At 39.9% G+C, this 18,131-nt stretch overlaps 1 non-coding gene across 1 annotated transcript; it reads right to left on the reverse strand.

The window, feature by feature from the left end:
- Positions 1-3,034: 3,034 nt before the first annotated feature.
- TRNAN-AUU (transfer RNA asparagine (anticodon AUU)) lies at positions 3,035-3,107 on the reverse strand. The gene has a single exon. It is a non-coding gene; the product is annotated as a tRNA-Asn (tRNA).
- Positions 3,108-18,131: the final 15,024 nt, after the last annotated feature.

An 18,131-nucleotide genomic window follows, 5' to 3' on the forward strand; every position in this document is an offset into this window, starting at 1 on the left:
AGCCATCAAACAAAGTAGAACTGCTTAAATTTTTGTACCAGGAGTGGCATAATGTCACCCAAAAGCAGTGTGAAAGACTGGTGGAAAGCATGCCAAGAAACATGAAAGCTGTGATTAAAAATCATGGTTATTCCACAAAATATTGATTTCTGAACTCTTCCTGAGATAAAACATTAGTATTGTTGTTTCTAAATAATTATGAACTTGTTTTCGTAGCATTATTTGAGGTCTGCAAGCACTGCATTTTTTTTGCTATTTTGACCATTTTTCATTTTCTGAAAATAAGTACAAAATTTAGTGCTTGGAAATTCGAAGACATGTTGTCAGTAGTTTATAGAATATAAGAGCAATTTACATTTTACTCAAAAATATACCTATAAAGAGAAAATTAAGACAAACTGAAAATTTTGCAGTGGTCTCTTAATTTTTGCCAGAGCTGTAGTTAGCAAGGCCGAAAAAAGACATTTGTCCTTCCAGTTCAGCCTATATTCCGTCAGAAGAAATCCTTCTAAAGAACCTAATAACTGCAAGATACAATATTGTTACGCTCCAGGAAGACATCCGGGCCTCTCTTGAACCCCTTGACTGAGTTCGCCATCCCCACCTCCTCAGACAAGGAATTCCAGATTCTCCCTGCCCTACCAGTAAAGAATCCTTTTCTATGTTGGTGGAAAAACCTTCTCTCCTCCAGATGCAGAGAATGCCCCCTTGTGACCGTCACCTTCCTTGGTATAAACAGATCCTCGGAGAGATATTTGTATTGTCCCCTTATATACTTATACATGGTTATGAGATCACCCCTCAGTTGCCTCGTTTCTAGACTAAATAATACTTTTTTGCTAATCTCTCTGGGTATTGTAGTTCCTCCATCCCCTTTATTAATTTTGTTGCCCTTCTTTGTACTCACTCTAGTTCCACACAGATCATAATTTCTTTGGACCTTTTATCAGCACCTCATGGGAGACCGGTTGTGGGATGCCCTCAGCCCTTCAGGATTTTATGAAATTCCCAACTTATGTGATATCTTCACCCCTGATGATCACAAAAGTTTGAGATTGCCGCCATATCTTTTATCGGGATTTTACCACTACCCAGAGACCAAACATGACATGGCTGTTGTTAGCGATATGTCCACTATTGATTTGTGGCTTATAGGCAGGAGATACAGTTATGAAAAATATGCATCTTCTGAATATCACCATAACAGAACCACATAATAGTGCCAAATAGTGACTGAGTACCGTCATACCATATCGATGGTACATAACATTACCATTTATTAAAAGCTTATGCCCGAAAAGGGACTTGAACCCTGGACCCTCAGATTAAAATCTGATGCTATACCGACTGAGCTATCCGTGCTCTCTACATTGATAATCTCGCTGGGTACTGTAATTCTTCCATCCCGTTACTAAATTTTGTTGCCCCTTTTTGGACTTGCTCTAGTTCCACAAAAATCATAATTTCCAGGCTTGAATTGGGCAGGTTAATCTTTGCGAAGGACATGTGAATCAAGCCGCATACAAGGTTATCCTGGAAAAACAGTTGATTCCTTCTGCTCAGGCAACGTTCCCCAACTCTGAGGACTGGCTTTTCCAGCAGAACATTGCACCATGCCACACGGCTAGGTAAACCAACGTGTGGATGAAGGAACACTAGCTCAAATCGCTGTCATGGCCAGCCCAATCTCCAAACCTGAACCCCATTGAAAACCTCTTGAATGTGAGGAAGATGGATAGTCACAAGCCATCAAACAAAGAAGAACTGCTAAAATTTTTGTACCAGGAGTGGCATAATGTCACCCAAAAGCAGTGTGAAAGACTGGTGGAAAGCATGCCAAGAAACATGAAAGCTGTGATTAAAAATCATGGTTATTCCACAAAATATTGATTTCTGAACTCTTCCTGAGATAAAACATTAGTATTGTTGTTTCTAAATAATTATGAACTTGTTTTCGTAGCATTATTTGAGGTCTGCAAGCACTGCATTTTTTTTGCTATTTTGACCATTTTTCATTTTCTGAAAATAAGTACAAAATTTAGTGCTTGGAAATTCGAAGACATGTTGTCAGTAGTTTATAGAATATAAGAGCAATTTACATTTTACTCAAAAATATACCTATAAAGAGAAAATTAAGACAAACTGAAAATTTTGCAGTGGTCTCTTAATTTTTGCCAGAGCTGTAGTTAGCAAGGCCGAAAAAAGACATTTGTCCGTCCAGTTCAGCCTATATTCCGTCAGAAGAAATCCTTCTAAAGAACCTAATAACTGCAAGATACAATATTGTTACGCTCCAGGAAGACATCCGGGCCTCTCTTGAACCCCTTGACTGAGTTCGCCATCCCCACCTCCTCAGACAAGGAATTCCAGATTCTCCCTGCCCTACCAGTAAAGAATCCTTTTCTATGTTGGTGGAAAAACCTTCTCTCCTCCAGATGCAGAGAATGCCCCCTTGTGACCGTCACCTTCCTTGGTATAAACAGATCCTCGGAGAGATATTTGTATTGTCCCCTTATATACTTATACATGGTTATGAGATCACCCCTCAGTTGCCTCTTTTCTAGACTAAATAATACTTTTTTGCTAATCTCTCTGGGTATTGTAGTTCCTCCATCCTCTTTATTAATTTTGTTGCCCTTCTTTGTACTCGCTCTAGTTCCACACAGATCATAATTTCTTTAGACCTTTTATCAGCACCTCATGGGAGACCGGTTGTGGGATGCCCTCAGCCCTTCAGGATTTTATGAAATTCCCAACTTATGTGATATCTTCACCCCTGATGATCACAAAAGTTTGAGATTGCCGCCATATCTTTTATCGGGATTTTACCACTACCCAGAGACCAAACATGACATGGCTGTTGTTAGCGATCTGTCCACTATTGATTTGTGGCTTATAGGCAGGAGATACAGTTATGAAAAATATGCATCTTCTGAATATCACCATAACAGAACCACATAATAGTGCCAAATAGTGACTGAGTACCGTCATACCATATCCATGGTACATAACATTACCATTTATTAAAAGCTTACGCCCGAACAGGGACTTGAACCCTGGACCCTCAGATTAATAGTCTGATGCTATACCGACTGAGCTATCTGTGCTCTATACATTGATAATCTCGCTGGGTACCGTAATTCTTTCATCCCGTTACTAAATTTTGTTGCCCCTTTTTGAACTTGCTCTAGTTCCACAAACATCATAATTTCCAGGCTTGAATTGGGCAGGTTAATCTTTGCGAAGGACATGTGAATCAAGCCGCATACAAGGTTATCCTGGAAAAACAGTTGATTCCTTCTGCTCAGCCAACGTTCCCCAACTCTGAGGACTGGCTTTTCCAGTAGAACAATGCACCATGCCACACGGCTAGGTAAACCAACGTGTGGATGAAGGAACACTAGCTCAAATCGCATTCATGGCCAGCCCAATCTCCAAACCTGAACCCCATTGAAAACCTCTTGAATGTGAGGAAGATGGATAGTCACAAGCCATCAAACAAAGAAGAACTGCTTAAATTTTTGTACCAGGAGTGGCATAATGTCACCCAAAAGCAGTGTGAAAGACTGGTGGAAAGCATGCCAAGAAACATGAAAGCTGTGATTAAAAATCATGGTTATTCCACAAAATATTGATTTCTGAACTCTTCCTGAGATAAAACATTAGTATTGTTGTTTCTAAATAATTATGAACTTGTTTTCGTAGCATTATTTGAGGTCTGCAAGCACTGCATTTTTTTTGCTATTTTGACCATTTTTCATTTTCTGAAAATAAGTACAAAATTTAGTGCTTGGAAATTCGAAGACATGTTGTCAGTAGTTTATAGAATATAAGAGCAATTTACATTTTACTCAAAAATATACCTATAAAGAGAAAATTAAGACAAACTGAAAATTTTGCAGTGGTCTCTTCATTTTTGCCAGAGCTGTAGTTAGCAAGGCCGAAAAAATACATTTGTCCGTCCAGTTCAGCCTATATTCCGTCAGAAGAAATCCTTCTAAAGAACCTAATAACTGCAAGATACAATATTGTTACGCTCCAGGAAGACATCCGGGCCTCTCTTGAACCCCTTGACTGAGTTCGCCATCCCCACCTCCTCAGATAAGGAATTCCAGATTCTCCCTGCCCTACCAGTAAAGAATCCTTTTCTATGTTGGTGGAAAAACCTTCTCTCCTCCAGATGCAGAGAATGCCCCCTTGTGACCGTCACCTTCCTTGGTATAAACAGATCCTCGGAGAGATATTTGTATTGTCCCCTTATATACTTATACATGGTTATGAGATCACCCCTCAGTTGCCTCTTTTCTAGACTAAATAATACTTTTTTGCTAATCTCTCTGGGTATTGTAGTTCCTCCATCCCCTTTATTAATTTTGTTGCCCTTCTTTGTACTCGCTCTAGTTCCACACAGATCATAATTTCTTTAGACCTTTTATCAGCACCTCATGGGAGACCGGTTGTGGGATGACCTCAGCCCTTCAGGATTTTATGAAATTCCCAACTTATGTGATATCTTCACCCCTGATGATCACAAAAGTTTGAGATTGCCGCCATATCTTTTATCAGGATTTTACCACTACCCAGAGACCAAACATGACATGGCTGTTGTTAGCGATCTGTCCACTATTGATTTGTGGCTTATAGGCAGGAGATACAGTTATGAAAAATATGCATCTTCTGAATATCACCATAACAGAACCACATAATAGTGCCAAATAGTGACTGAGCTATCCGTGCTCTCTACATTGATAATCTCGCTGGGTACCGTAATTCTTCCATCCCGTTACTAAATTTTGTTGCCCCTTTTTGGACTTGCTCTAGTTCCACAAAAATCATAATTTCCAGGCTTGAATTGGGCAGGTTAATCTTTGCGAAGGACATGTGAATCAAGCCGCATACAAGGTTATCCTGGAAAAACAGTTGATTCCTTCTGCTCAGGCAACGTTCCCCAACTCTGAGGACTGGCTTTTCCAGCAGAACAATGCACCATGCCACACGGCTAGGTAAACCAACGTGTGGATGAAGGAACACTAGCTCAAATCGCTGTCATGGCCAGCCCAATCTCCAAACCTGAACCCCATTGAAAACCTCTTGAATGTGAGGAAGATGGATAGTCACAAGCCATCAAACAAAGTAGAACTGCTTAAATTTTTGTACCAGGAGTGGCATAATGTCACCCAAAAGCAGTGTGAAAGACTGGTGGAAAGCATGCCAAGAAACATGAAAGCTGTGATTAAAAATCATGGTTATTCCACAAAATATTGATTTCTGAACTCTTCCTGAGATAAAACATTAGTATTGTTGTTTCTAAATAATTATGAACTTGTTTTCGTAGCATTATTTGAGGTCTGCAAGCACTGCATTTTTTTTGCTATTTTGACCATTTTTCATTTTCTGAAAATAAGTACAAAATTTAGTGCTTGGAAATTCGAAGACATGTTGTCAGTAGTTTATAGAATATAAGAGCAATTTACATTTTACTCAAAAATATACCTATAAAGAGAAAATTAAGACAAACTGAAAATTTTGCAGTGGTCTCTTAATTTTTGCCAGAGCTGTAGTTAGCAAGGCCGAAAAAAGACATTTGTCCATCCAGTTCAGCCTATATTCCGTCAGAAGAAATCCTTCTAAAGAACCTAATAACTGCAAGATACAATATTGTTACGCTCCAGGAAGACATCCGGGCCTCTCTTGAACCCCTTGACTGAGTTCGCCATCCCCACCTCCTCAGACAAGGAATTCCAGATTCTCCCTGCCCTACCAGTAAAGAATCCTTTTCTATGTTGGTGGAAAAACCTTCTCTCCTCCAGATGCAGAGAATGCCCCCTTGTGACCGTCACCTTCCTTGGTATAAACAGATCCTCGGAGAGATATTTGTATTGTCCCCTTATATACTTATACATGGTTATGAGATCACCCCTCAGTTGCCTCGTTTCTAGACTAAATAATACTTTTTTGCTAATCTCTCTGGGTATTGTAGTTCCTCCATCCCCTTTATTAATTTTGTTGCCCTTCTTTGTACTCGCTCTAGTTCCACACAGATCATAATTTCTTTAGACCTTTTATCAGCACCTCATGGGAGACCGGTTGTGGGATGCCCTCAGCCCTTCAGGATTTTATGAAATTCCCAACTTATGTGATATCTTCACCCCTGATGATCACAAAAGTTTGAGATTGCCGCCATATCTTTTATCAGGATTTTACCACTACCCAGAGACCAAACATGACATGGCTGTTGTTAGCGATCTATCCACTATTGATTTGTGGCTTATAGGCAGGAGATACAGTTATGAAAAATATGCATCTTCTGAATATCACCATAACAGAACCACATAATAGTGCCAAATAGTGACTGAGTACCATCATACCATATCCATGGTACATAACATTACCATTTATTAAAAGCTAACGCCCGAACAGGGACTTGAACCCTGGACCCTCAGATTAAAAGTCTGATGCTCTACCGACTGAGCATGAGTAACCGGTACCCAGCTACATTGATAATCTCGCTGGGTACCGTAATTCTTCCATCCCGTTAATAAATTTTGTTGCCCCTTTTTGGACTTGCTCTAGTTCCACAAAAATCATAATTTCCAGGCTTGAATTGGGCAGGTTAATCTTTGCAAAGGACATGTGAATCAAGCCGCATACAAGGTTATCCTGGAAAAACAGTTGATTCCTTCTGCTCAGGCAACGTTCCCCAACTCTGAGGACTGGCTTTTCCAGCAGAACAATGCACCATGCCACACGGCTAGGTAAACGAACATGTGGATGAAGGAAAACTAGCTCAAATCGCTGTCATGGCCAGCCCAATCTCCAAACCTGAACCCCATTGAAAACCTCTTGAATGTGAGGAAGATGGATAGTCACAAGCCATCAAACAAAGAAGAACTGCTTAAATTTTTGTACCAGGAGTGGCATAATGTCACCCAAAAGCAGTGTGAAAGACTGGTGGAAAGCATGCCAAGACACATGAAAGCTGTGATTAAAAATCATGGTTATTCCACAAAATATTGATTTCTGAACTCTTCCTGAGATAAAACATTAGTATTGTTGTTTCTAAATAATTATGAACTTGTTTTCGTAGCATTATTTGAGGTCTGCAAGCACTGCATTTTTTTTGCTATTTTGACCATTTTTCATTTTCTGAAAATAAGTACAAAATTTAGTGCTTGGAAATTCGAAGACATGTTGTCAGTAGTTTATAGAATATAAGAGCAATTTACATTTTACTCAAAAATATACCTATAAAGAGAAAATTAAGACAAAATGAAAATTTTGCAGTGGTCTCTTAATTTTTGCCAGAGCTGTAGTTAGCAAGGCCGAAAAAAGACATTTGTCCATCCAGTTCAGCCTATATTCCGTCAGAAGAAATCCTTCTAAAGAACCTAATAACTGCAAGATACAATATTGTTACGCTCCAGGAAGACATCCGGGCCTCTCTTGAACCCCTTGACTGAGTTCGCCATCCCCACCTCCTCAGACAAGGAATTCCAGATTCTCCCTGCCCTACCAGTAAAGAATCCTTTTCTATGTTGGTGGAAAAACCTTCTCTCCTCCAGATGCAGAGAATGCCCCCTTGTGACCGTCACCTTCCTTGGTATAAACAGATCCTCGGAGAGATATTTGTATTGTCCCCTTATATACTTATACATGGTTATGAAATCACCCCTCAGTTGCCTCTTTTCTAGACTAAATAATACTTTTTTGCCAATCTCTCTGGGTATTGTAGTTCCTCCATCCCCTTTATTAATTTTGTTGCCCTTCTTTGTACTCGCTCTAGTTCCACACAGATCATAATTTCTTTAGACCTTTTATCAGCACCTCATGGGAGACCGGTTGTGGGATGCCCTCAGCCCTTCATGATTTTATGAAATTCCCAACTTATGTGATATCTTCACCCCTGATGATCGCAAAAGTTTGAGATTGCCGCCATATCTTTTATCGGGATTTTACCACTACCCAGAGACCAAACATGACATGGCTGTTGTTAGCGATCTGTCCACTATTGATTTGTGGCTTATAGGTAGGATATACAGTTATGAAAAATATGCATGTTCTGAATATCATAATAATCTTCTGAATATAACCACATAATAGTGCCAAATAGTGCCTGAGTACCGTCATACCATATCCATGGTACATAACATTACCATTTATTAAAAGCTTACGCCCGAACTGGGACTTGAACCCTGGACCCTCAGATTAAAAGTCTGATGCTCTACCGACTGAGCATCAGTACCCAGTACCCAGCTACATTGATAATCTCGCTGGGTACCGTAATTCTTCCATCCCGTTACTAAATTTTGTTGCCCCTTTTTGGACTTGCTCTAGTTCCACAAAAATCATAATTTCCAGGCTTGAATTGGGCAGGTTAATCTTTGCGAAGGACATGTGAATCAAGCCGCATACAAGGTTATCCTGGAAAAACAGTTGATTCCTTCTGCTCAGGCAACGTTCCCCAACTCTGAGGACTGGCTATTGCAGCAGAACAATGCACCATGCCACACGGCTAGGTAAACCAATGTGTGGATAAAGGAACACTAGCTCAAATCGCTGTCATGGCCAGCCCAATCTCCAAACCTGAACCCCATTGAAAACCTCTTGAATGTGAGGAAGATGGATAGTCACAAGCCATCAAACAAAGAAGAACTGCTTAAATTTTTGTACCAGGAGTGGCATAATGTCACCCAAAAGCAGTGTGAAAGACTGGTGGAAAGCATGCCAAGACACATGAAAGCTGTGATTAAAAATCATGGTTATTCCACAAAATATTGATTTCTGAACTCTTCCTGAGATAAAACATTAGTATTGTTGTTTCTAAATAATTATGAACTTGTTTTCGTAGCATTATTTGAGGTCTGCAAGCACTGCATTTTTTTTGCTATTTTGACCATTTTTCATTTTCTGAAAATAAGTACAAAATTTAGTGCTTGGAAATTCGAAGACATGTTGTCAGTAGTTTATAGAATATAAGAGCAATTTACATTTTACTCAAAAATATACCTATAAAGAGAAAATTAAGACAAACTGAAAATTTTGCAGTGGTCTCTTAATTTTTGCCAGAGCTGTAGTTAGCAAGGCCGAAAAAAGACATTTGTCCGTCCAGTTCAGCCTATATTCCGTCAGAAGAAATCCTTCTAAAGAACCTAATAACTGCAAGATACAATATTGTTACGCTCCAGGAAGACATCCGGGACTCTCTTGAACCCCTTGACTGAGTTCGCCATCCCCACCTCCTCAGACAAGGAATTCCAGATCCTCCCTGCCCTACCAGTAAAGAATCCTTTTCTATGTTGGTGGAAAAACCTTCTCTCCTCCAGATGCAGAGAATGCCCCCTTGTGACCGTCACCTTCCTTGGTATAAACAGATCCTCGGAGAGATATTTGTATTGTCCTATTATATACTTATACATGGTTATGAGATCACCCCTCAGTTGCCTCTTTTCTAGACTAAATAATACTTTTTTGCTAATCTCTCTGGGTATTGTAGTTCTTCCATCCCCTTTATTAATTTTGTTGCCCTTCTTTGTACTCGCTCTAGTTCCACACAGATCATAACTTCTTTAGACCTTTTATCAGCACCTCATGGGAGACCGGTTGTGGGATGCCCTCAGCCCTTCATGATTTTATGAAATTCCCAACTTATGTGATATCTTCACCCCTGATGATCGCAAAAGTTTGAGATTGCCGCCATATCTTTTATCGGGATTTTACCACTACCCAGAGACCAAACATGACATGGCTGTTGTTAGCGATCTGTCCACTATTGATTTGTGGCTTATAGGCAGGAGATACAGTTGTGAAAAATATGCATCTTCTGAATATCACCATAACAGAACCACATAATAGTGCCAAATAGTGACTGAGTACCGTCATACCATATCCATGGTACCCTCAGATTAAAAGTCTGACGCTCTACCGACTGAGCTATCCGGGCTCTCTACATTGATAATCTCGCTGGGTACCGTAATTCTTCCATCCCGTTACTAAATTTTGTTGCCCCTTTTTGGACTTGCTCTAGTTCCACAAAAATCATAATTTCCAGGCTTGAATTGGGCAGGTTAATCTTTGCGAAGGACATGTGAATCAAGCCGCATACAAGGTTATCCTGGAAAAACAGTTGATTCCTTCTGCTCAGGCAACGTTCCCCAAATCTGAGGACTGGCTTTTCCAGCAGAACAATGCACCATGCCACACGGCTAGGTAAACCAACGTGTGGATGAAGGAACACTAGCTCAAATCGCTGTCATGGCCAGCCCAATCTCCAAACCTGAACCCCATTGAAAACCTCTTGAATGTGAGGAAGATGGATAGTCACAAGCCATCAAACAAAGAAGAACTGCTTAAATTTTTGTACCAGGAGTGGCATAATGTCACCCAAAAGCAGTGTGAAAGACTGGTGGAAAGCATGCCAAGACACATGAAAGCTGTGATTAAAAATCATGGTTATTCCACAAAATATTGATTTCTGAACTCTTCCTGAGATAAAACATTAGTATTGTTGTTTCTAAATAATTATGAACTTGTTTTCGTAGCATTATTTGAGGTCTGCAAGCACTGCATTTTTTTTGCTATTTTGACCATTTTTCATTTTCTGAAAATAAGTACAAAATTTAGTGCTTGGAAATTCGAAGACATGTTGTCAGTAGTTTATAGAATATAAGAGCAATTTACATTTTACTCAAAAATATACCTATAAAGAGAAAATTAAGACAAACTGAAAATTTTGCAGTGGTCTCTTCATTTTTGCCAGAGCTGTAGTTAGCAAGGCCGAAAAAAGACGTTTGTCCGTCCAGTTCAGCCTATATTCCGTCAGAAGAAATCCTTCTAAAGAACCTAATAACTGAAAGATACAATATTGTTACGCTCCAGGAAGACATCCGGGTCTCTCTTGAACCCCTTGACTGAGTTCGCCATCCCCACCTCCTCAGACAAGGAATTCCAGATTCTCCCTGCCCTACCAGTAAAGAATCCTTTTCTATGTTGGTGGAAAAACCTTCTCTCCTCCAGATGCAGAGAATGCCCCCTTGTGACCGTCACCTTCCTTGGTATAAACAGATCCTCGGAGAGATATTTGTATTGTCCCCTTATATACTTATACATGGTTATGAGATCACCCCTCAGTTGCCTCTTTTCTAGACTAAATAATACTTTTTTGCTAATCTCTCTGGGTATTGTAGTTCCTCCATCCCCTTTATTAATTTTGTTGCCCTTCTTTGTACTCGCTCTAGTTCCACACAGATCATAATTTCTTTAGACCTTTTATCAGCACCTCATGGGAGACCGGTTGTGGGATGCCCTCAGCCCTTCAGGATTTTATGAAATTCCCAACTTATGTGATATCTTCACCCCTGATGATCACAAAAGTTTGAGATTGCCGCCATACCTTTTATCAGGATTTTACCACTACCCAGAGACCAAACATGACAAGGCTGTTGTTAGCGATCTGTCCACTATTGATTTGTGGCTTATAGGCAGGAGATACAGTTATGAAAAATATGCATCTTCTGAATATCACCATAACAGAACCACATAATAGTGCCAAATAGTGACTGAGTACCGTCATACCATATCCATGGTACATAACATTACCATTTATTAAAAGCTAACGCCCGAACAGGGACTTGAACCCTAGACCCTCAGATTAAAAGTCTGATGCTCTACCGACTGAGCATCAGTACCCGGTACCGAGCTACATTGATAATCTCGCTGGGTACCGTAATTCTTCCATCCCGTTACTAAATTTTTTTGCCCCTCTTTGGACTTGCTCTAGTTCCACAAAAATCATAATTTCCAGGCTTGAATTGGGCAGGTTAATCTTTGCGAAGGACATGTGAATCAAGCCGCATACAAGGTTATCCTGGAAAAACAGTTGATTCCTTCTGCTCAGGCAACGTTCCCCAACTCTGAGGACTGGCTTTTCCAGCAGAACAATGCACCATGCCACACGGCTAGGTAAACCAACTTGTGGATGAAGGAACACTAGCTCAAATTGCTGTCATGGCCAGCCCAATCTCCAAACCTGAACCCCATTGAAAACCTCTTGAATGTGAGGAAGATGGATAGTCACAAGCCATCAAACAAAGAAGAACTGCTTAAATTTTTGTACCAGGAGTGGCATAATGTCACCCAAAAGCAGTGTGAAAGACTGGTGGAAAGCATGCCAAGACACATGAAAGCTGTGATTAAAAATCATGGTTATTCCACAAAATATTGATTTCTGAACTCTTCCTGAGATAAAACATTAGTATTGTTGTTTCTAAATAATTATGAACTTGTTTTCGTAGCATTATTTGAGGTCTGCAAGCACTGCATTTTTTTTGCTATTTTGACCATTTTTCATTTTCTGAAAATAAGTACAAAATTTAGTGCTTGGAAATTCGAAGACATGTTGTCAGTAGTTTATAGAATATAAGAGCAATTTACATTTTACTCAAAAATATACCTATAAAGAGAAAATTAAGACAAACTGAAAATTTTGCAGTGGTCTCTTCATTTTTGCCAGAGCTGTAGTTAGCAAGGCCGAAAAAAGACGTTTGTCCGTCCAGTTCAGCCTATATTCTGTCAGAAGAAATCCTTCTAAAGAACCTAATAACTGAAAGATACAATATTGTTACGCTCCAGGAAGACATCCGGGCCTCTCTTGAACCCCTTGACTGAGTTCGCCATCCCCACCTCCTCAGACAAGGAATTCCAGATTCTCCCTGCCCTACCAGTAAAGAATCCTTTTTTATGTTGGTGGAAAAACATTCTCTCCTCCAGATGCAGAGAATGCCCCCTTGTGACCGTCACCTTCCTTGGTATAAACAGATCCTCGGAGAGATATTTGTATTGTCCCCTTATATACTTATACATGGTTATGAGATCACCCCTCAGTTGCCTCTTTTCTAGACTAAATAATACTTTTTTGCTAATCTCTCTGGGTATTGTAGTTCCTCCATCCCCTTTATTAATTTTGTTGCCCTTCTTTGTACTCGCTCTAGTTCCACACAGATCATAATTTCTTTAGACCTTTTATCAGCACCTCATGGGAGACCGGTTGTAGGATGCCCTCAGCCCTTCAGGATTTTATGAAATTCCCATCTTATGTGATATCTTCACCCCTGATGATCGCAAAAGTTTGAGATTGCCGCCATATCTTTTATCGGGATTTTACCACTACCCAGAGACCAAACATGACATGGCTGTTGTTAGCGATCTGTCCACTATTGATTTGTGGCTTATAGGCAGGAGATACAGTTATGAAAAATATGCATCTTCTGAATATCACCATAACAGAACCACATAATAGTGCCAAATAGTGACTGAGTACCGTCATACCATATCCATGGTACATAGCATTACCATTTATTAAAAGCTAACGCCCGAACAGGGACTTGAACCCTAGACCCTCAGATTAAAAGTCTGATGCTCTACCGACTGAGCATCAGTACCCGGTACCCAGCTACATTGATAATCTCGCTGGGTACCGTAATTCTTCCATCCCGTTACTAAATTTTGTTGCCCCTTTTTGGACTTGCTCTAGTTCCACAAAAATCATAATTTCCAGGCTTGAATTGGGCAGGTTAATCTTTGCAAAGGACATGTGAATCAAGCCGCATACAAGGTTATCCTGGAAAATCAGTTGATTCCTTCTGCTCAGGCAACGTTCCCCAACTCTGAGGACTGGCTTTTCCAGCAGAACAATGCACCATGCCACACGGCTAGGTAAACGAACATGTGTATCAAGGAAAACTAGCTCTAATCGCTGTCATGGCCAGCCCAATCTCCAAACCTGAACCCCATTGAAAACCTCTTGAATGTGAGGAAGATGGATAGTCACAAGCCATCAAACAAAGAAGAACTGCTTAAATTTTTGTACCAGGAGTGGCATAATGTCACCCAAAAGCAGTGTGAAAGACTGGTGGAAAGCATGCCAAGACACATGAAAGCTGTGATTAAAAATCATGGTTATTCCACAAAATATTGATTTCTGAACTCTTCCTGAGATAAAACATTAGTATTGTTGTTTCTAAATAATTATGAACTTGTTTTCGTAGCATTATTTGAGGTCTGCAAGCACTGCATTTTTTTTGCTATTTTGACCATTTTTCATTTTCTGAAAATAAGTACAAAATTTAGTGCTTGGAAATTCGAAGACATGTTGTCAGTAGTTTATAGAATATAAGAGCAATTTACATTTTACTCAAAAATATACCTATAAAGAGAAAATTAAGACAAACTGAAAATTTTGCAGTGGTCTCTTAATTTTTGCCAGAGCTGTAGTTAGCAAGGCCGAAAAAAGACATTTGTCCATCCAGTTCAGCCTATATTCCGTCAGAAGAAATCCCCAGATCTACGTCCTTCTAAAGAACCTAATAACTGCAAGATACAATATTGTTACGCTCCAGGAAGACATCCGGGACTCTCTTGAACCCCTTGACTGAGTTCGACATCACCACCTCCTCAGACAAGGAATTCCAGATTCTCCCTGCCCTACCAGTAAAGAATCCTTTTCTATGTTGGTGGAAAAACCTTCTCTCCTCCAGATGCAGAGAATGCCCCCTTGTGACCGTCACCTTCCTTGGTATAAACAGATCCTCGGAGAGATATTTGTATTGTCCCCTTATATTCTTATACATGGTTATGAGATCACCCCTCAGTTGCCTCTTTTCTAGACTAAATAATACTTTTTTGCTAATCTCTCTGGGTATTGTAGTTCCTCCATCCCCTTTATAAATTTTGTTGCCCTTCTTTGTACTCGCTCTAGTTCCACACAGATCATAATTTCTTTAGACCTTTTATCAGCACACAAGTTACACCCACATTGCACCCCCATGATGACCTCATGGGAGACCGGTTGTGGGATGCCCTCAGCCCTTCAGGATTTTATGAAATTCCCAACTTATGTGATATCTTCACCCCTGATGATCGCAAAAGTTTGAGATTGCCGCCATATCTTTTATCGGGATTTTACCACTACCCAGAGACCAAACATGACATGGCTGTTGTTAGCGATCTGTCCACTATTGATTTGTGGCTTATAGGCAGGAGATACAGTTATGAAAAATATGCATCTTCTGAATATCTCCATAACAGAACCACATAATAGTGCCAAATAGTGACTGAGTACCGTCATACCATATCCATGGTACATAACATTACCATTTATTAAAATTGATACATTGATAATCTCGCTGGGTACCGTAATTCTTCCATCCCATTACTAAATTTTGTTGCCCCTTTTTGGACTTGCTCTAGTTCCACAAAAATCATAATTTCCAGGCTTGAATTGGGCAGGTTAATCTTTGCGAAGGACATGTGAATCAAGCCACATACAAGGTTATCTTGGAAAAACAGTTGATTCCTTCTGCTCAGGCAACGTTCCCCAACTCTGAGGACTGGCTTTTCCAGCAGAACAATGCACCATGCCACACGGCTAGGTAAACCAACTTGTGGATGAAGGAACACTAGCTCAAATTGCTGTCATGGCCAGCCCAATCTCCAAACCTGAACCCCATTGAAAACCTCTTGAATGTGAGGAAGATGGATAGTCACAAGCCATCAAACAAAGAAGAACTGCTTAAATTTTTGTACCAGGAGTGGCATAATGTCACCCAAAAGCAGTGTGAAAGACTGGTGGAAAGCATGCCAAGACACATGAAAGCTGTGATTAAAAATCATGGTTATTCCACAAAATATTGATTTCTGAACTCTTCCTGAGATAAAACATTAGTATTGTTGTTTCTAAATAATTATGAACTTGTTTTCGTAGCATTATTTGAGGTCTGCAAGCACTGCATTTTTTTTGCTATTTTGACCATTTTTCATTTTCTGAAAATAAGTACAAAATTTAGTGCTTGGAAATTCGAAGACATGTTGTCAGTAGTTTATAGAATATAAGAGCAATTTACATTTTACTCAAAAATATACCTATAAAGAGAAAATTAAGACAAACTGAAAATTTTGCAGTGGTCTCTTCATTTTTGCCAGAGCTGTAGTTAGCAAGGCCGAAAAAAGACGTTTGTCCGTCCAGTTCAGCCTATATTCTGTCAGAAGAAATCCTTCTAAAGAACCTAATAACTGAAAGATACAATATTGTTACGCTCCAGGAAGACATCCGGGCCTCTCTTGAACCCCTTGACTGAGTTCGCCATCCCCACCTCCTCAGACAAGGAATTCCAGATTCTCCCTGCCCTACCAGTAAAGAATCCTTTTTTATGTTGGTGGAAAAACATTCTCTCCTCCAGATGCAGAGAATGCCCCCTTGTGACCGTCACCTTCCTTGGTATAAACAGATCCTCGGAGAGATATTTGTATTGTCCCCTTATATACTTATACATGGTTATGAGATCACCCCTCAGTTGCCTCTTTTCTAGACTAAATAATACTTTTTTGCTAATCTCTCTGGGTATTGTAGTTCCTCCATCCCCTTTATTAATTTTGTTGCCCTTCTTTGTACTCGCTCTAGTTCCACACAGATCATAATTTCTTTAGACCTTTTATCAGCACCTCATGGGAGACCGGTTGTAGGATGCCCTCAGCCCTTCAGGATTTTATGAAATTCCCATCTTATGTGATATCTTCACCCCTGATGATCGCAAAAGTTTGAGATTGCCGCCATATCTTTTATCGGGATTTTACCACTACCCAGAGACCAAACATGACATGGCTGTTGTTAGCGATCTGTCCACTATTGATTTGTGGCTTATAGGCAGGAGATACAGTTATGAAAAATATGCATCTTCTGAATATCACCATAACAGAACCACATAATAGTGCCAAATAGTGACTGAGTACCGTCATACCATATCCATGGTACATAGCATTACCATTTATTAAAAGCTAACGCCCGAACAGGGACTTGAACCCTAGACCCTCAGATTAAAAGTCTGATGCTCTACCGACTGAGCATCAGTACCCGGTACGCAGCTACATTGATAATCTCGCTGGGTACCGTAATTCTTCCATCCCGTTACTAAATTTTGTTGCCCCTTTTTGGACTTGCTCTAGTTCCACAAAAATCATAATTTCCAGGCTTGAATTGGGCAGGTTAATCTTTGCAAAGGACATGTGAATCAAGCCGCATACAAGGTTATCCTGGAAAATCAGTTGATTCCTTCTGCTCAGGCAACGTTCCCCAACTCTGAGGACTGGCTTTTCCAGCAGAACAATGCACCATGCCACACGGCTAGGTAAACGAACATGTGTATCAAGGAAAACTAGCTCTAATCGCTGTCATGGCCAGCCCAATCTCCAAACCTGAACCCCATTGAAAACCTCTTGAATGTGAGGAAGATGGATAGTCACAAGCCATCAAACAAAGAAGAACTGCTTAAATTTTTGTACCAGGAGTGGCATAATGTCACCCAAAAGCAGTGTGAAAGACTGGTGGAAAGCATGCCAAGACACATGAAAGCTGTGATTAAAAATCATGGTTATTCCACAAAATATTGATTTCTGAACTCTTCCTGAGATAAAACATTAGTATTGTTGTTTCTAAATAATTATGAACTTGTTTTCGTAGCATTATTTGAGGTCTGCAAGCACTGCATTTTTTTTGCTATTTTGACCATTTTTCATTTTCTGAAAATAAGTACAAAATTTAGTGCTTGGAAATTCGAAGACATGTTGTCAGTAGTTTATAGAATATAAGAGCAATTTACATTTTACTCAAAAATATACCTATAAAGAGAAAATTAAGACAAACTGAAAATTTTGCAGTGGTCTCTTAATTTTTGCCAGAGCTGTAGTTAGCAAGGCCGAAAAAAGACATTTGTCCATCCAGTTCAGCCTATATTCCGTCAGAAGAAATCCCCAGATCTATGTCCTTCTAAAGAACCTAATAACTGCAAGATACAATATTGTTACGCTCCAGGAAGACATCCGGGACTCTCTTGAACCCCTTGACTGAGTTCGACATCACCACCTCCTCAGACAAGGAATTCCAGATTCTCCCTGCCCTACCAGTAAAGAATCCTTTTCTATGTTGGTGGAAAAACCTTCTCTCCTCCAGATGCAGAGAATGCCCCCTTGTGACCGTCACCTTCCTTGGTATAAACAGATCCTCGGAGAGATATTTGTATTGTCCCCTTATATTCTTATACATGGTTATGAGATCACCCCTCAGTTGCCTCTTTTCTAGACTA

This window comes from Dendrobates tinctorius, unplaced genomic scaffold (assembly GCF_039654945.1).
Source record: "Dendrobates tinctorius isolate UK_male_01 unplaced genomic scaffold, ASM3965494v1 ptg000099l, whole genome shotgun sequence".
Lineage (NCBI taxonomy): Eukaryota > Metazoa > Chordata > Amphibia > Anura > Dendrobatidae > Dendrobates > Dendrobates tinctorius.